This window comes from Haliotis asinina, chromosome 14 (assembly GCF_037392515.1).
Source record: "Haliotis asinina isolate JCU_RB_2024 chromosome 14, JCU_Hal_asi_v2, whole genome shotgun sequence".
In the NCBI taxonomy this organism is placed as follows: Eukaryota; Metazoa; Mollusca; class Gastropoda; order Lepetellida; family Haliotidae; genus Haliotis; species Haliotis asinina.
The window spans coordinates 15,635,321-15,651,122 of NC_090293.1; positions in this window are offsets into that span (position 1 = coordinate 15,635,321).

Below are 15,802 nucleotides of genomic sequence, written 5' to 3' on the forward strand. Positions count from 1 at the left end.
GGTAAGCACTGAGCAAGTTACAATGACTCACAATACAGATTTCTAGTAAATTGCAGTTGAGACACAACTCTAAGGTATTGGGTCACAAATATAAAATATCAATTCACCAGACTCTTGACATTTACCGTGAGATACTAACTGAAGGTAGTTTACAAAGTCAGTGGTCAGGCACAAAGTGTCAGTCTTCTTGGTTAGATCATTTGACAGACAGACGATGTCAGGAGGCAGAGAACTCATGTATAATTCCGAGTGTAAGTCCGTGTTTGACCGTCAACACGAGAACCAGCTTTATATATACGGACAAAGAGTCGGGAACATTCGAGCAAAGCGTGTATCGCCATTCACTTAGAACTTTCTCGACAGCCAGAAGTCAGCGACATAAACCAGTCAAGGGATGCAACTCTGGAGCGCTATCAAAAACAGCGTGCCGCTAAAAATACTATTACCCTTGAACATACATGATGCGAAATGTGACCCACAATCCACACTCAAAACGCTAAACATTGTGACCCCACATTAACTATCACGTAGTCAATGATAACACAAATGACAAAAAACACTCTCTCGTAACAGCTTGTACAGTAGCATTTTTCCATTTTCTGTTTACACATAGCCATACCAATCGCCAAAACGCAGCATTATTTAAGCAATATTTGCATCCATTTCACGTATAGAATTATTCTACAGGGTATACTATGAGGCTAGAATGCATGATATGATACACAAGTACGATTGATAGTACGATATACGACGACTGACAGCTGCAGAGAGAGAAAGCCCCATTTGGTGGTGCAAATGGGGTCGACATGCAATGCTGTCGCCAACGAACCCGGGTGTCACCGTATCGCGGTTTTATGACTTATTCAGCGTTACAGAGAGACTAGGATCACCTCACACTGACCATAACAAGGACGTCCACGTATAAGAACAAAGCTGAAGAGGTACCTCCGTTGGGTAGCGTTTATTTTTTTCAGAGATCTTGAACCTGATGAAATATAGATATTTAGGGCTTCAGCATTGCATGGGGTTATTTGTTTAATTATGAAAATAAAAGGCGAATAGAACCTTCAGTCGTAACAATACAAACAGCTTTCTGAAGGCAAAATAGAAGTGAAAATTATGTGAACAGACACGAAAACCCATTTATGACATCACGTGTTCAGTAAAATAGGCACAGTGTGAAATGAACCTCACATATATTGAAAGAAACACTGAGTGAATATTGCCTTCATCATCATCAATATCGTACCCATTAAGTCGTGAGGCTTCCTGTGTATTGATACGATAACTGTTAGGGAACCGCAATGAATGACGGAGAGAGGACACGTCGATGGAACTCCACACATTTCATCCATATGGGGAAATCGGTGTGAAGAGTTTCAGCTTTCACCGACACCACGTGACGTCTGGGAGTGAGTTTTTTTTAAGAAAAAGATTATTTTCTATGACGCTGTGATACTCGATCGTGTACAGTATTGAAGGCCGTATTCATTAGCTGCTCGCGATACTAAACCCGGAAACGATGCGAGATTGTAGTAACTGCGCATTTGCTGCCAATCCTATTTCACAACTTGTCAATTATGGCAAGCATGTTTTGTCTGTTATTTTCTCTCGAAAACAAAACTGAGAGCCATCGACGTAGTAAATCGCATCAACAGTAATTTATCAGTAATATCAATAGTGATATTCACCCCAAGCCTTGAACTTTCTCCCCACACCTTGCTCATTTATCCCACACCTTGAATATTTATCCCACACCGTGAAATTAACCTTGAGTCAACAAGCATTAACTTCTGGTGTCTACCTGTAAAAATCCTTAGCAGTAAGTCTAGCTGAAGTCTATGTTATGGTATGGGAGTTATGGTCGCTTTGTACAACGGTACTTAGTCATCAGGGCGGATCTAAGTTTTAAAGGGCAGATAACTCTAATCACATTTCCGTTCACGCTTTCTGTCTTACCAACGTTGATGCAACTATATCCCTCACGGTGATGCAGTTAGGACATGTTGTCGTTTTTCGCCAACACCTGGTGTCATCACTAATATATCGCTGCGTCCGAATTTTTATGCAAAATGGTTATTCATCAGCGTTGGATTTCAATATTGTGTACTTACTCAAAACGATCACACCAAACTCTTTAAAACGATGTCGATTAGTCATCACATTGTCAGTATAATTGTTTGAATGTCTTTATCATTGTTTGAATGTCTTTATCATTGCTGTTACCTTTATTCCTTCAACATTAACGTGTAATTTGCTTTTTCTATGTATTCATATGTAACACGCTGCAGACCGACGATTATAACAATTCTGAAATAATTTCATGCTATTTTCATATTTGTCAGGTCTGTGCGATTTCATCCCTACTTTTTCGCGGATGGTGGATATGACAGTGATGTGATTGTTATAAATGGGCGTTTCTCCCCTCCCAGAAGAACCATTGCCGCCACATGTGGGGAGGAACCCTCGCCAGAACATAGCTTCCTCTTCCCGCGCCTCTCTGGAAATCTAGATGCACTCGTTTACAATTCCATCATTCATACACCATTGTTATGGAAAGCCACAGAAAAACCCGATACCTTTGCCTCTTACCAAGGTTACCACCAGGGTGCGCCCCTGACCTTTGATGACGTAAACTTGAGACGGTAAGTGTGCGGTACTCGGTAAATGGTTTAGGATTGGGACGACTGGTGGATCAAATGAACTGCGTTGCACATCTGGAGAAACCAGTCGTTCGCAGTGGTTGACGATGATGGAAAGGCCAGCTCTGGGTCTGTGTTTGAGGGTGGTGCTTTAAAATAAAGCTGTTTCATGTCCGGTGATGGTTGCGCAAAAGAAAGAGTTGGGGTTCAGGCATATGATTTAACGTTAATTTGATACATATTTACTCAGTTCAACAACGTGCGTTGATAATATTTGATATATGTGATGTTCTTTCAGGAGGGGCCACGTGGCCGATTTGTCAATATGTTGTGCAGAAATTTCAAATAACGCCAACAGCAAAATTGAAGTTTATTTGCTTTGATGACGAATTACACTGAATATTAACCATTTTCATACATCCCATCAGATGTGCAAACCATTTGTTTATGTTTGGTGATTTCTTTAAATTTCACACGTTTTAAGATATTTTCGCTAACAGGTTAAATCATAATCCCGTGGTTTACACTAGAGGCTTTATCTGTTGGAGCTTCAACTCTGATTTTACCCTATATTGAATATTTCTGGCCTCTCCAGTTCACGGAGCAGTGTTGTCGGGTTTCGAATGGAAGATTATTCCCCTCTTCTGTAAGAGCATTGCCAGGTTTGTGTAGCTATCCTGATAGCTACATATGTGAGTGGATGATGAGCAGCTCGTTACTCCTTGTTCTGGTTACTAATGACCGGACTTGACCTCTAATGACCGCTTAGGCAGGCATATGGTTCCACAATACACGAACAGTGTCATCATGCAGCTGTCCTAGTGATGCCTAACCAAATCATAAGTGAATCCTGCTTCCATAGCAGTCATGGAATCCTGATATCGTTCTCTTTATCAACTCATACTCGGGCACGACGATGCTTCTTGATTCTTGTAGCACAGTCCTGGTTTGATCAACTGTAGTATGACAAATTCAGCATTGCCTGTATGTGAGGTTGCCAGTCCCATCAGTGGGATGGGAATGCATGAAGACCAGTCTGACAAAGAAAATTGTAACGGCACTAGCGTACCGAAAAAGGTTTCTAAATATGGTGATCACGACGTGCTGAAAGATTTCCCACTGTGTGTTTGAGTGCTGTCCTCCACCTGCATGTTACTGAATGGATATGTGGTCTAAAGGTCTGGTGATCTTCATCCTAGTGATCTTCCTCCCAGTAATCACTCTTCGACTAAGACCAGCTAACTAACTGTGCAGCGTTGCATTGGCTCAGTTTGAAGCATTGCTATATCTCTGCCTAATATCAGAGACACGTAACATTAGCTTGGAATGTAAACTAAACGTTAAATATAAAAATCCCCAGTGTATAGGACAGTGGGGTAGCCAAACGTCTGTTCGTCACTCCGAAGACGAGTTCGATTACCCACATGGTGAATTCCTTGTGACCTACGTCTACGTCATGATATTTTTTGTGGTTCATATTGGGTGTTCCATTTCGCATACGGATCATATTCTTGTGTCTGTCAGCAATATAAAATATATTCGAATCGTTAAATGCGGTGATGTGTCCTGTTGTCTCATGAAGGGGATGCAAAGTGTGGCATGTAATAGTGGTGTATCGCTGCTTTGCAAAACTGTCACATGTGACTGTGAGACAGTAGCAACAAACATTCTGATATGCCCAGGCTTCCTTATCCCATAATGTTCACCCAGTTTGCAAAATTGTCACCCGGATGAACGGGTAAGTGTTAATGCATTTTAATACCAGGGATAAAATCTGTCTTCAGTAACCCATGCTTGTCATAAATGGCGGCTAAACGGGATTGCATCCGACTTGTAGCCCATGTGGTCAGTCACTAGATCATGCAGTCAAGACCGCAGTCAAATTGCTGAAATATCGCCGTGAAACAACAAACAAACATCGCACTTGCAGTCTCCGTAAATTAGGGAATAAACAGATTTAACACTCATTCCAGCCAGGTGGGTTGTATTCTTATTTAATCATAACCTCTCGTTGAACGGAACCGTGAAGATCTTGGTAAGAAATGGTCTTCAGTAACCCATGCTTATCGTAATTGGCAAGTAACGGGATCGGGTGGTCAGACTCACTAACCTGGTTGACACATGTCATCGTGTCCCAACTGCGAAGATCGATGCTCACGATATGTTAATCACCTGATTGTCCAGACTCGATTATTTAAAGAACATCGCTATGTAATCGGAATATATCTGAGTGCGGCGTCAAACACCAAACAAGACAAACAAAATCTTTTTGAACGGTTGTGCCAACTTTTCACGTCCTTACATTCTTGTTTTTGGATTGTGTCTACCACCGGGCTACCCAACTGTCCTGCACATGTACATTCTATGTTGTACGTGTTTTTGTTGTGTGTGTTTGTTTGTTTTGGGGGTTTTTTTCTCAGGAGTGATATGTTTCTTTTGACTTGAGATATCAAGCACGACTTGACAACAAAACGAAAGGCTCATTTCTCATCGTCACCACTCAACATTGAATGACAAATTTGTCAGATCGTGACTCATTTAATACTTGTCAAGCAGTAACAGCGTTTTTTTTACTCTATCCGTACATCACTACTGTAGTACAAAGTACAATACAATATGATAACCAAACAGAACATACAAATGTCCCCGTCTTAAACGCGTAGTACACTCAAAGTGACGTCATTGTAAAACTTCAGAAAACAACACTTTCCTAAAAAAGCTTTGCTCGTTTCTTGCTATACTGCGATGAACCTATTGTACAGAGTAAGCGGATCTTTTTATAATTTTATTTTTAAAATGTCACTGAAAAGGAATCCAGTGACTTTCTTCATCCCGATACTGTGGTAATCTGGACTTGGCACACATTCTGAACTTGCACGAGTTGTATTGAGTATATTTGTTCAGGGTCTGTACGACAGACTATTGTCTTACGATTTGTGATTCAAAGATCAGTGCCCTGAACGAGCCCAGTCGAGATGAAACCGTATGAAGGACGTAGAATTGATAACATCGATTGAAGGACAACGCTAGACTCCTAGCACAGACCAATATTGCGCACCCAGTCTGGTGCAGATTCCACGCATATGGAAAAGGGGTGCCACAAAAATTACAGTGACAGACAAAAGGCAGATTTCCTTTGTAAAGTTAGTTTAAACATCAACTTTCGCCTCCTAGTGTAAACTGTTGACGCTCAGCTGAAAGCAGACGGCGGGTCTCTGAGTGAAGATATTATTTGTACGAGCGCCTGCGGGTATGAGGTGAACGACACCGAACACCCGCAACAACACATTGAATCATTATACACTGCTCAAAACTATTCAACGGTGTGATTAGTACTGTCTCAGCAATATGGAAGCTAAATAATCTGGTTTGGACCAGACAATCCAGTGACTTGACATCTATAGATGGAATACAGCTGATGCGGTGTTAAGCAACAAACAAACAAACAAAGCTACATGAGCATCGATTAACGCAATTGGAATAGGATCAACCAAGTCAGAGAACCTGACCACCCAGTCCTGTCCTGATGATCAATACCCCGAGCACTAATTCATCAGCAAACATTTCGACATGTTGCTGTGGTACTTGTTTATACGAACATACTGTGCGTCACGTTTGGCAAAGTCTTCCACAGGCAGGGATCCCGCGTTATTTTTTCTGGGTTCTGTTTGCGTCCAAGCTACCTCCCCTTCGTGTCCGAGATGGCCAAGTGGATCAGGTGGTCAGATTCAGTAACCTGATTGACTGCTGGTTATTGGCCTCTAGCGGGGTGGATCGGTACTCATGATATCAATCTCTGAATTGTCTGGCCAAATGAGTGGGTGAGTTGGTCGCTTTCAGCAACATTCCAGTAAATTCGCGACGGGGAACACCAGAAATAGGCTCAAGACATTTGGGTTCACCGTGTCGAGCAAACGCTTTAACCACTACCCCATCGCTCTTGTCTGGGCAAGATTCGATGATAGGAAATTTACAGCTCGGTGTAAAAAGATATAATACTTCAAACAACAAATGCCCCAGAAAATTACATACTAAAAAGCAAAAGAAACGAAAGTTTCGAAAAAGCAAAATCTCATAAAGTTTCTTTTAATGTTCAGTGTATACGTAACTGACAGTAAAGTAATGTACATGTGAAATGTTTTGTTACACTTATACCATTATAATGACAGTGTGTCCGGGTAATAGTACATAAAGTGTTAGATATAAAATACGACTGAAAATAAACCCTTGAGTCCTTGAACTGGAGTGAGTGAGTGAGCGAGTTTAGTTTAGTTTTACGCCACACTCAGCAATATTCCAGCTATATGGCGGTGGTCTGAAAATAATCGAGCCTGGACCAGACAATCCAGTGATCAACAGCATGGGCATCGATCTGTGGAAATGGGAACCACCCGATCCCGTTAGTCACAACAAGCATGGGTTGCTAAAGATCAATATTCTAACACGAATATTCACAGGATGTAGAGAAAAGAGCAAGTCACAGTCACTGGCACTTGTCCACCTAGTCAGCGAGGCTGACCACCAGATCCCGATAGTCACCTCTTACGATAAGCACAGTCGCCTTTTATGGCAAGCATGGGTTGCTGAAGGCCTATTCTACCCCGGACCTTCGCGGGTCCCTTAAACTGATGAGTGAAGGTTTGATGGGAAAGGGGAAATAAGAATGGACACTGTAGGTGAATGCAAGATATATTCAGTTTTAGCTTCTGGTGGTGATTTTCGGTGATCCACTCAAAGAGTGCTTCCTGCTATTTTACCTTTTCCGCGCACAAAGGAATAGTTTTGGTGGAATAATCGAAGCGTTGATTCGCAATATTTACAAGTCGAAAGTCAGCGATGTCACTGTGAAAAGACCCACTCTTCCCCAAAGGCGTGCGATATGGTTCTAAGATGAAATACACATAGATACACACACACACACACACACACACACACACACACACACACACACACATACACACACACACACACACACACACACACACACACACACACATACTATTAGGTATTAAAATGAGTGAGTTTAGTTTTACGCCGCTTTGGGGTATATTCCAGCAATGTCGCGGCGGGAGACATCAGAATATGAGGAATCGAACATGGACTACCCAACCGCCCACATGGCGGTATTAAAAGTACTTAAAAGCACAAAATGCTCTTTATGAACTTCTGATGGCATCTGAACCTGCCAAACAATCATGTCACTATTATTCAAGAGAGGCACAAAAAAACAAGCGTAGCTTATAGCTGTTGTAATACACACAACCTTCTGTGTAAATGTTGGAGCTGAAAGTCGGGCACGGCCAGCGATGGAAAGTTCTACTATTGTGACTTCACACGAACGAAACAGTGTCACGAGTGCTGCCAAACATAAGTCTAACATGCCAGACCCGCATATACAAAAGTCACTCTGTTCCTTCATGGCTCGGTGGCACATTGAGGCATGGTGCACATGGGGCTGGTATTGGACACATGTTTGCAATCAACCCACGACCGCAATCACCGCATCCTCATTACACAGGCACAATGTGAATAAATAGATAAACAGATGAATACGTGGTATCCGCCTACAATTATTCCATGTCTCTAAAAGCTGCAGCCTAAACAATTCGGATGCAAGAGGAGGATCTGCGGTTGTTTCAGACAGATGGAACAGGGAACTCTGTTTCGAACACGTCATATGCCATTTGTTTTACTTTCGTACGTAAATGTTTGCATTTATAAATCAAAGTTTGTTTTTTTTATTTAAATGTGTGATGACGCCTCAACGACACCAACCGTAATTGATGACTGACTGAATGAGAATGGTTCTCAGCCGCATTTAGCACTAATATATCACAGCGAGGACAACAATAATGGACTTCACACGCTGTATCGAACCCGTGCTTTCGACGTGACGAGCGAACGTTTTAACCACCAAACTGCCCCTGAATTTATGAAGAAAGTGGCGAATCATTTGTTGGTGTATATCTTCTTATTGTGTTGCACTTCATGAGATGTGACAATTCATAGACGTACCTCTTTGAAGATATACATAGCCTGGTCAGAATATACACTTTGTCACCCAGTGATAAGTGGTGCCAGTCTCCAGAATTTCGGTAATGACATGACTGGAGTAACCGAAAGGAAATTCTTGAGACATACTGTGAATAGAATCATTTTTGCTCTCTTCAAGTTATTATCTGTTTCCAATATACCTTCATGTCGCCCAGTGTCTATTTCAAATGTATCTTCATGTCGCCCATGTACTGACTCAAGTGTATCTTCAGGTCCTTTAAAGGACTACCTCAAATGTGCCTTCAAGTGTCCAATGGACTTGCTCTAGAATACCTTCAGGTCCTTCAAAGGATTACCTCAAATGTACCTTCAAGTGTCCCATGGACTAGCTCTAGAATCCCTCCAAGTCCTTATTGGACTAGCTCAGTTGTACCCTCAGGTCGATTCAACGAATACTTCCAGAGTAAGTTCCAGAGTCAGTCATGGAATGCATGCGAATCGTCTGTGATTAATGGCTGAAATGGTCTTTCAGGACCGATATGATCTAATCGTATCGTTTGAAGCGAAATATTTCTGAGAACATTGTGCAGCAGACCATCGAGATAAACATTGTCTATTCATACCAGCTACTACACATAGACGGGTGTGGTGTATCAGAATGTCACGAGAAAACTGAACTTTTCTGCAAGGTCTAAAAAGTAATAAAAAACTCCCACCTACATTTTGATTATGTACAAACTGCAAGGAATAGTTTATAATGACAAACAGCTAAAAGGAAGTTGCTTTGATATGTTATATATATATATAATTACGATCAAAGGTGTTGTTTTGATTATTAATTACTTTATTATTAAATACGAAACACACATGTGATCAGTAACTTTGTTTCCCTAAAGCATTAACAGTCACATTGAGGAAGCATGTCTTCCATCCCCTGAACTAGAGCACCGCGGAAATGTCACTTGTTGAGCAATATATGTTCACCTCAGAGCTTAATACAAGAACCTTTGAAATATCATATAGCTTCTTCTATATAGGTGTTTGGGTGAGAGTTACGTTTCCTTTGTCATGTTCCACATTGTTCTAATAAACATCCACTTTTCCAAATGTCAGCTTTACGTTATTGTCGCAAATAAGATTTAGTCTTAAAGCGGAGGAAGTTATGAAGCCATGTTGATACTGTGGTTGATGATGTCATGGTGTAAACATCCGGGTACTTGTTAGTATCAGTGTCAGCTGGAGAGAGAAGACTCCCTGCTTCCCCAGATCGACAGGATATCTGTGTCTATGAAACTATACAAGCCGAGTTAGTTGACCTAGTTATGGGTGTCGCCGTCGTGGTTAAGATGGGTGGTGTTGTTGTGTGTTTCCATTTCCGGGTACCGCGTGAGTGGAATCTGTGATGGATGTTTCTATATAGTTTCCCCAGTCATGATACTGATAGCCTAGAACCGACTTCCCACTTGAGTCTATACTTTGGTACCCATCATCGAATGCAGTCTTATTGTTGCCCGGTCTGATTCTGACTCAGTTTTCACCTGCAAGAATCCGTTCGTTCTTTAACGCCGCTCTCAAGAATATTCCAGTTAAAAGTCCGCGGTCTTGAACCAAACAAACCGATGATCAACAGCGCGTGCATCAGTCTACGCAGTTGGAATGACTTGTGTCAGGGATCCCGTTGGTCGCCTTTAGCGACACAAGTGGTTAGCTGAAGACCAATTCTAACCCGGATGTTCATAGATGTTCCTGGCATGTGTCATCGTCGAATGTTTTAGGCTAGTCAGTTTATAATTTGAGTGAACTAGGAATAGGAAGGGACTTATTTCAGACCCTTGTGGAACTAGTTCGCAATCACCGAAGTATTAAAAGCGTCCTGTCCGCAGCCTAGGTGTACATCCAGTCGGAAATACTATCCATCAAATGTTTAAACTCACTATTGTAATGTAGCCACTTATTTTAGTCAAATGTTCTAAACTAGATTTTGCAAAGTATTCGATTCTGTTTAAAGATTCTGTTTACATATGAACGAATGTATTGTAAAACGAATTCGTAACGTGGAAAACTATTGTAAGTTGCTCAATAAATGATGAAACTTGGCGAATTCTTAACAAAAGTGTACACTAAAACGCAGCGCTTCACATGCATAATATTTGCACATGCATTTTACCAACGTGTGCAATTCACCTGCATAACGTTTGCAGTTGGTTCCTCAAGTTATATTAGAAAATCACATTCGATGCAACCTTAAATATAAACATAATATATAGTGAGTATTTTAAGTGAGTGAGTGAGCGAGTTAACGTTTTACGCCGCACCTAGCAATATTCCAGCTATATGGCGGCGGTCTGTAAATAATCGAGCCTGGACCAGACAATCCAGTGATCAACAACTTGGGAATCGATCGGCCATGTGTCAACCAAGTCAACGAGCCTCACCCGATCCCGTTAGTCGCCTCTTACGACAAGCATTGTCGCTTTTTATGGCAAACATGAGTTGCTGAAGGCCTATTCTACCCCGGAACCTTCACGGGTAAAGTACTTTAAGTGAGGTTAAAGTTTTGATGAGTAGCATAATGTCACTGAGACCATTATTTATTTCGTCTTCATCTGTCGTGCTTAAGATTCACTGTCATACGCGTAAAAATTATTTAATCGTTTTTTATCGGAGGGACATGCAGAATGGGTTGAGCAATATCGATTATTATCATAGAATTTAAACGGCACACACTTGTTTGTCAAAATGTGACATTAAGGCGAATGTTTAATTTTGCATTTTTCGCATTTGGTGCTTGTGAAAACTATTTTTAAGATTTCGTTTATTTTGCTGTTTCTCAAGTTTAATGTCGAAATACGGTTTGATAGTTATCCTTAGAAATATTGAATCAGTTAACCTTGGTGCAGTACAAAAATGGTAGAACTTGAATAGTCGTGGAAGCAAGACACGTTTCCTGAAGACAGTTTCCTTCCATACTCATTGAAACGAATAAGGCAAGACATGAAAGTACAAGTTTTCCCTTATTCTTTTCCAAGTTTCTTCACAAGGTACATTGTAGATATTGTGGGTAAAGAACACCTGTTCAGGTGTTCCCTCGTGTGTTTCCATGTTATATATTTAAATAAAGAAATTGTGTCTGTAAAATTATCGTGTTTTGGCTACTACTTACCTAGATAAAAAATTGCAAAAGTTTTAAATTAAATCAACTGGTTAATAATCATTAATCTTAATTCTTCTCGTGTACGTGCTTATGACAAAGAGATAGACAAGAATAAAACCACAAAACTCTGCACAAAAAGAATATGTTATATTTCAACAGCTTCATGGGTTAGTATGGGCATCAATAGAACGCAATTCCTCCCAGACCAATATGTCTGCTGGTCTCATGGAATATATATGGCCACCACATAATTGTCTAATTGTGTACATGAAACCTATTACCACAAGTCTAAATTATTAGAATATAAACTTGATAAATGTTCTCACCACATATATGTATATCCAATGAAACGAAATGCTTAAAGATATTCTTGGTTTGTATGTGAAACAGGTTAGCCAAAATATGCGCCGTGGGATATAAATTACCCAAAGCATTTTAATAATGTGTAGCCCACAATAAAAACAATTGAACTTACACACCTTCAAAGATTTCAAAATATACGACCATTATTAGAATATGCTTCAAGTGCATGGATTTGTTTTAGTAAGGCTCCGAAACTCTAGACGTTAATGGGATGTTTAGATTTTCAATAATAAATGCACACAATATCAAACTGATTCTTAAACAAAAAACTATGTTTATTTTTTCAATAATTGTAACTAAAACACCCCGGGGTTTTCATGAAAGAAAGCTTTCGCAGCCAGAGGTGGCCTAAGGCTGAAGGGAGTTGTTTATAACAAAAACAGCGCGGCGAGGTGTTAGCATAACTACAGCATCGAAAGCACGTGATCGAGTGAACTGTGTTTCACACAGGTGTCAATATCAGGCGGGCGCTGTCATTCACAGACTCGTGACTACAGCAGAACACATGGGCGCGACTTTAAGTGACGTTGTAGTCACATGATTGCCCTGATTTGTTTAATTCGAAAGATTTATGAGAAATACTAACCTTTTTCGGATGCCATATGCCATCCGTGTGAATCAGAGTGACTTAGGGTATGGGTCACCCAGGATGGCGGTGCCTACACCCTTGCTTTGAGAAAATGTCAGGCGGAGGCACGTCAACCTTTAGCAGGTTTGTCCCATGTTAATTCACCTGGGAGAGATTTTTTTTTAAAAAAAAAAAACGTGTTAGAATCTTCTTTGTTTGGCGATTTTAATTTTTTTTCATGGATCCATTCACATAATCTGTACCACTGTACTCAGTTTACGCCTCAACAAAATACCCCCCCCCCCTAACCCCCCAAACTTCACCCCCTTAACTTATACGTTTAGTTTCTGCTTTAATGTTCCCGCAACCCAATTAAAAAGTTGTTCTCTGAATTACAACGTATATAGTCCATATTCAGCGACACACCTTCATGTTTGAGTTTGCAGCCAACTGATAATACCCACAGGTCAAAGGATTTATGCTGTCTAAAATTTACTCATTCCTCCCACCCACTTTAATGCATGATACAAAATGAAAAAAATAATGCAAATACAAGCAGAAATTTTCCTGTTGTTATTCTAAAACTACAACTATATTTATCGATATTAAACATCGTGATATCGATCACCTCCACTACAAACTCGTTCGTTGAGTTATTACACTGAAACCGGCGGTATGTCCCTTGACACCACAATTGTCCATGAAAAATGGGTCATTTCATTATTCTTTTTAAAAACTCGATAACACGCCCGACATTTTTCATCTTTCTCAGACAATATCACTAAGTGCAGCATACATTGCATTGTGCAGTCGTGAGACGCGTGCATTGTTAAAACATAACCACAAGATGCATGCACGTTTCGCTGTAGCAGGAAACCGGTTCTGTAGCGACGATGCTTTGGTTTCAGCACCTTGACGGCATATGTAGCGTCGTTTCCGGCGCCCAAGGATGGGGCCTTTGGAAATCCCTGTCGTAAATCACGCGGTGCACAAGTCATTCAGATAGTAGGGCCGAGCGCGGTTCTAATTCATGCTGTAATAGATGAAAATATGATCAACATACATCACCATGCAATCACGTGTTGTGTGGCATTGTTCAGCACGGCACATACAGCTGTCGCCGTGGTCCAGATGTTTGTTTGGAGTAAGACAGAAATGTAATGATGACAGCCAATTTTGTAGCTATGCTTATATATCAATGCTTTAACATTTTTCAACCTATTTGTAAGCATCATCGGAGTCAAAAGATAAACGTAATGATGAGAACTCATACATGTTTTATTACCATGCTTCAAGACCTTTTAATTCTAATTGGCTGAAAGCACTTGAACACTGGATTCGCCCAAACTTCATGTTCTATAAAATCATTGCTAGACTGAAAAATGTCATCAAAGATTTTTATTCAAAACAGAGCTATGACATCAAAGACGTTATCACTGAATTACGGTTTAGTTTGTTTAGATTTTTTTAAATATGACAAACCCCTTAGCACATCCATACTCTACTGTCCATCAAACGTGGGTGCGTTATTTCTCCCGGCTGTTCAAATCAATTTTCAAACCATAAACTCCTGTTCTGCGCAAGGTCTGGTCTAAGTAACACGATGCTCTAGCCTAGACCCAATAACATACTGCATGTAGTTACATAGTTACAGTCTGGTGATTGGTATCGGTCGGTTTGTGTTACAGGAACTGAGTCAAAACTGCGATTTATATGCAGATTTCTGACACCATTACAGGAGGCACGTTGCAACACTGCGAAGTGACCTGTTAGTGTCCCATTTGAACTGTCGAACACAATACTGGTCACGGTCGGTTGCATCAGGCTTATATCCATGTCGGGACAGGTGGACCGATCCAATGAGTCGGAAAACTTGGTAAACTCCCATCAGAACTATAGGCTGATAAAAACTACAGGCTGATAAAAACTGCAGGGTGAGCTATAAGTGAAAGCAAAACCAATTTGTGTTTTTAACTTTTGCATTTTGTATGTTATATTCATACTTATACATATAATAATATATGGCAGCACTGGAAAGTATTTCGCATTGTCTTCACATTGATTGTTTACCGGGTTTCACATATTTCACAGGATTTTTGTTCTGGGGTTGTCAATGGGTACTTCATGCAAGCTTAGGTTATTGGCCGACAGCATCCATACGGACCATAACGCTGGTTGGATGACTAGCCCGACTGGGTTATGTGGCTGGTGCGTGTCATCTTATGCTAATTGCGTTTTCGATGCTCATGACGTCAATCATTGGATCGTTTGGTCAAAAGTCTCTGATTTCTCTGCTGTAGTTATATATCTGCAACATCGAGGCACTCAATATCAAGCAAATGAACATAAAATGGGCATGACTGTTTACGCATGAGAGATGAAGACCTTGACTTGTCACACTGTTAATGCTTGTCAAATGGATGCAAAACCGCTTACGAATGAAATCCTGGAAGGGCCATTGTCGCGTTGTCGCATAGTTTCGCGTTAGTTCGTTAGTTCATTCTGACACTTTGTACTTGTTCCAGCAAGGGCGACAACAGACCAAAGCAGGCAATGCGATAGTGTCCATTCTTGTATTCCATACATATCAGATTTGACCTTGCACTACTACGTTGTAACCTCAAGACAAGTTGTGACAAATGTTGAATATGTTATTTGACTAATTTAAAGCAATTCGATACTACTGTGGTGGTGTCCTATACAGTGATGGCCCGTGAACATCAGGGGTAGAATAGACCTTCATCCTGCTTGCCATGAAAGGTGACTACGCTTGTCAATAAGAGGCGAGTGACGGGATCGGGTGGTCAGGCTCGCTGGCTTGGTTGACTCATGTCATCGGTTCCCAACTGCTCAGATCGATGCTCATGCTGTTGAGCACTGGATTGTCTGACCCAGCCTCGATTATTTACAGATCGCCGTCATATAGCTGGAATATTGCCGAGTGTGGCGTGAAACTAAACTCACACACTCACTCACTCACTCACTATAATTTTTAGAGTGATGCTAATGTCTCAGGTTGTGGTACACTGTTGATAAATGATGGTTGTGATCGATGCTTCTTGTATTGCAGATTCGTTCGTT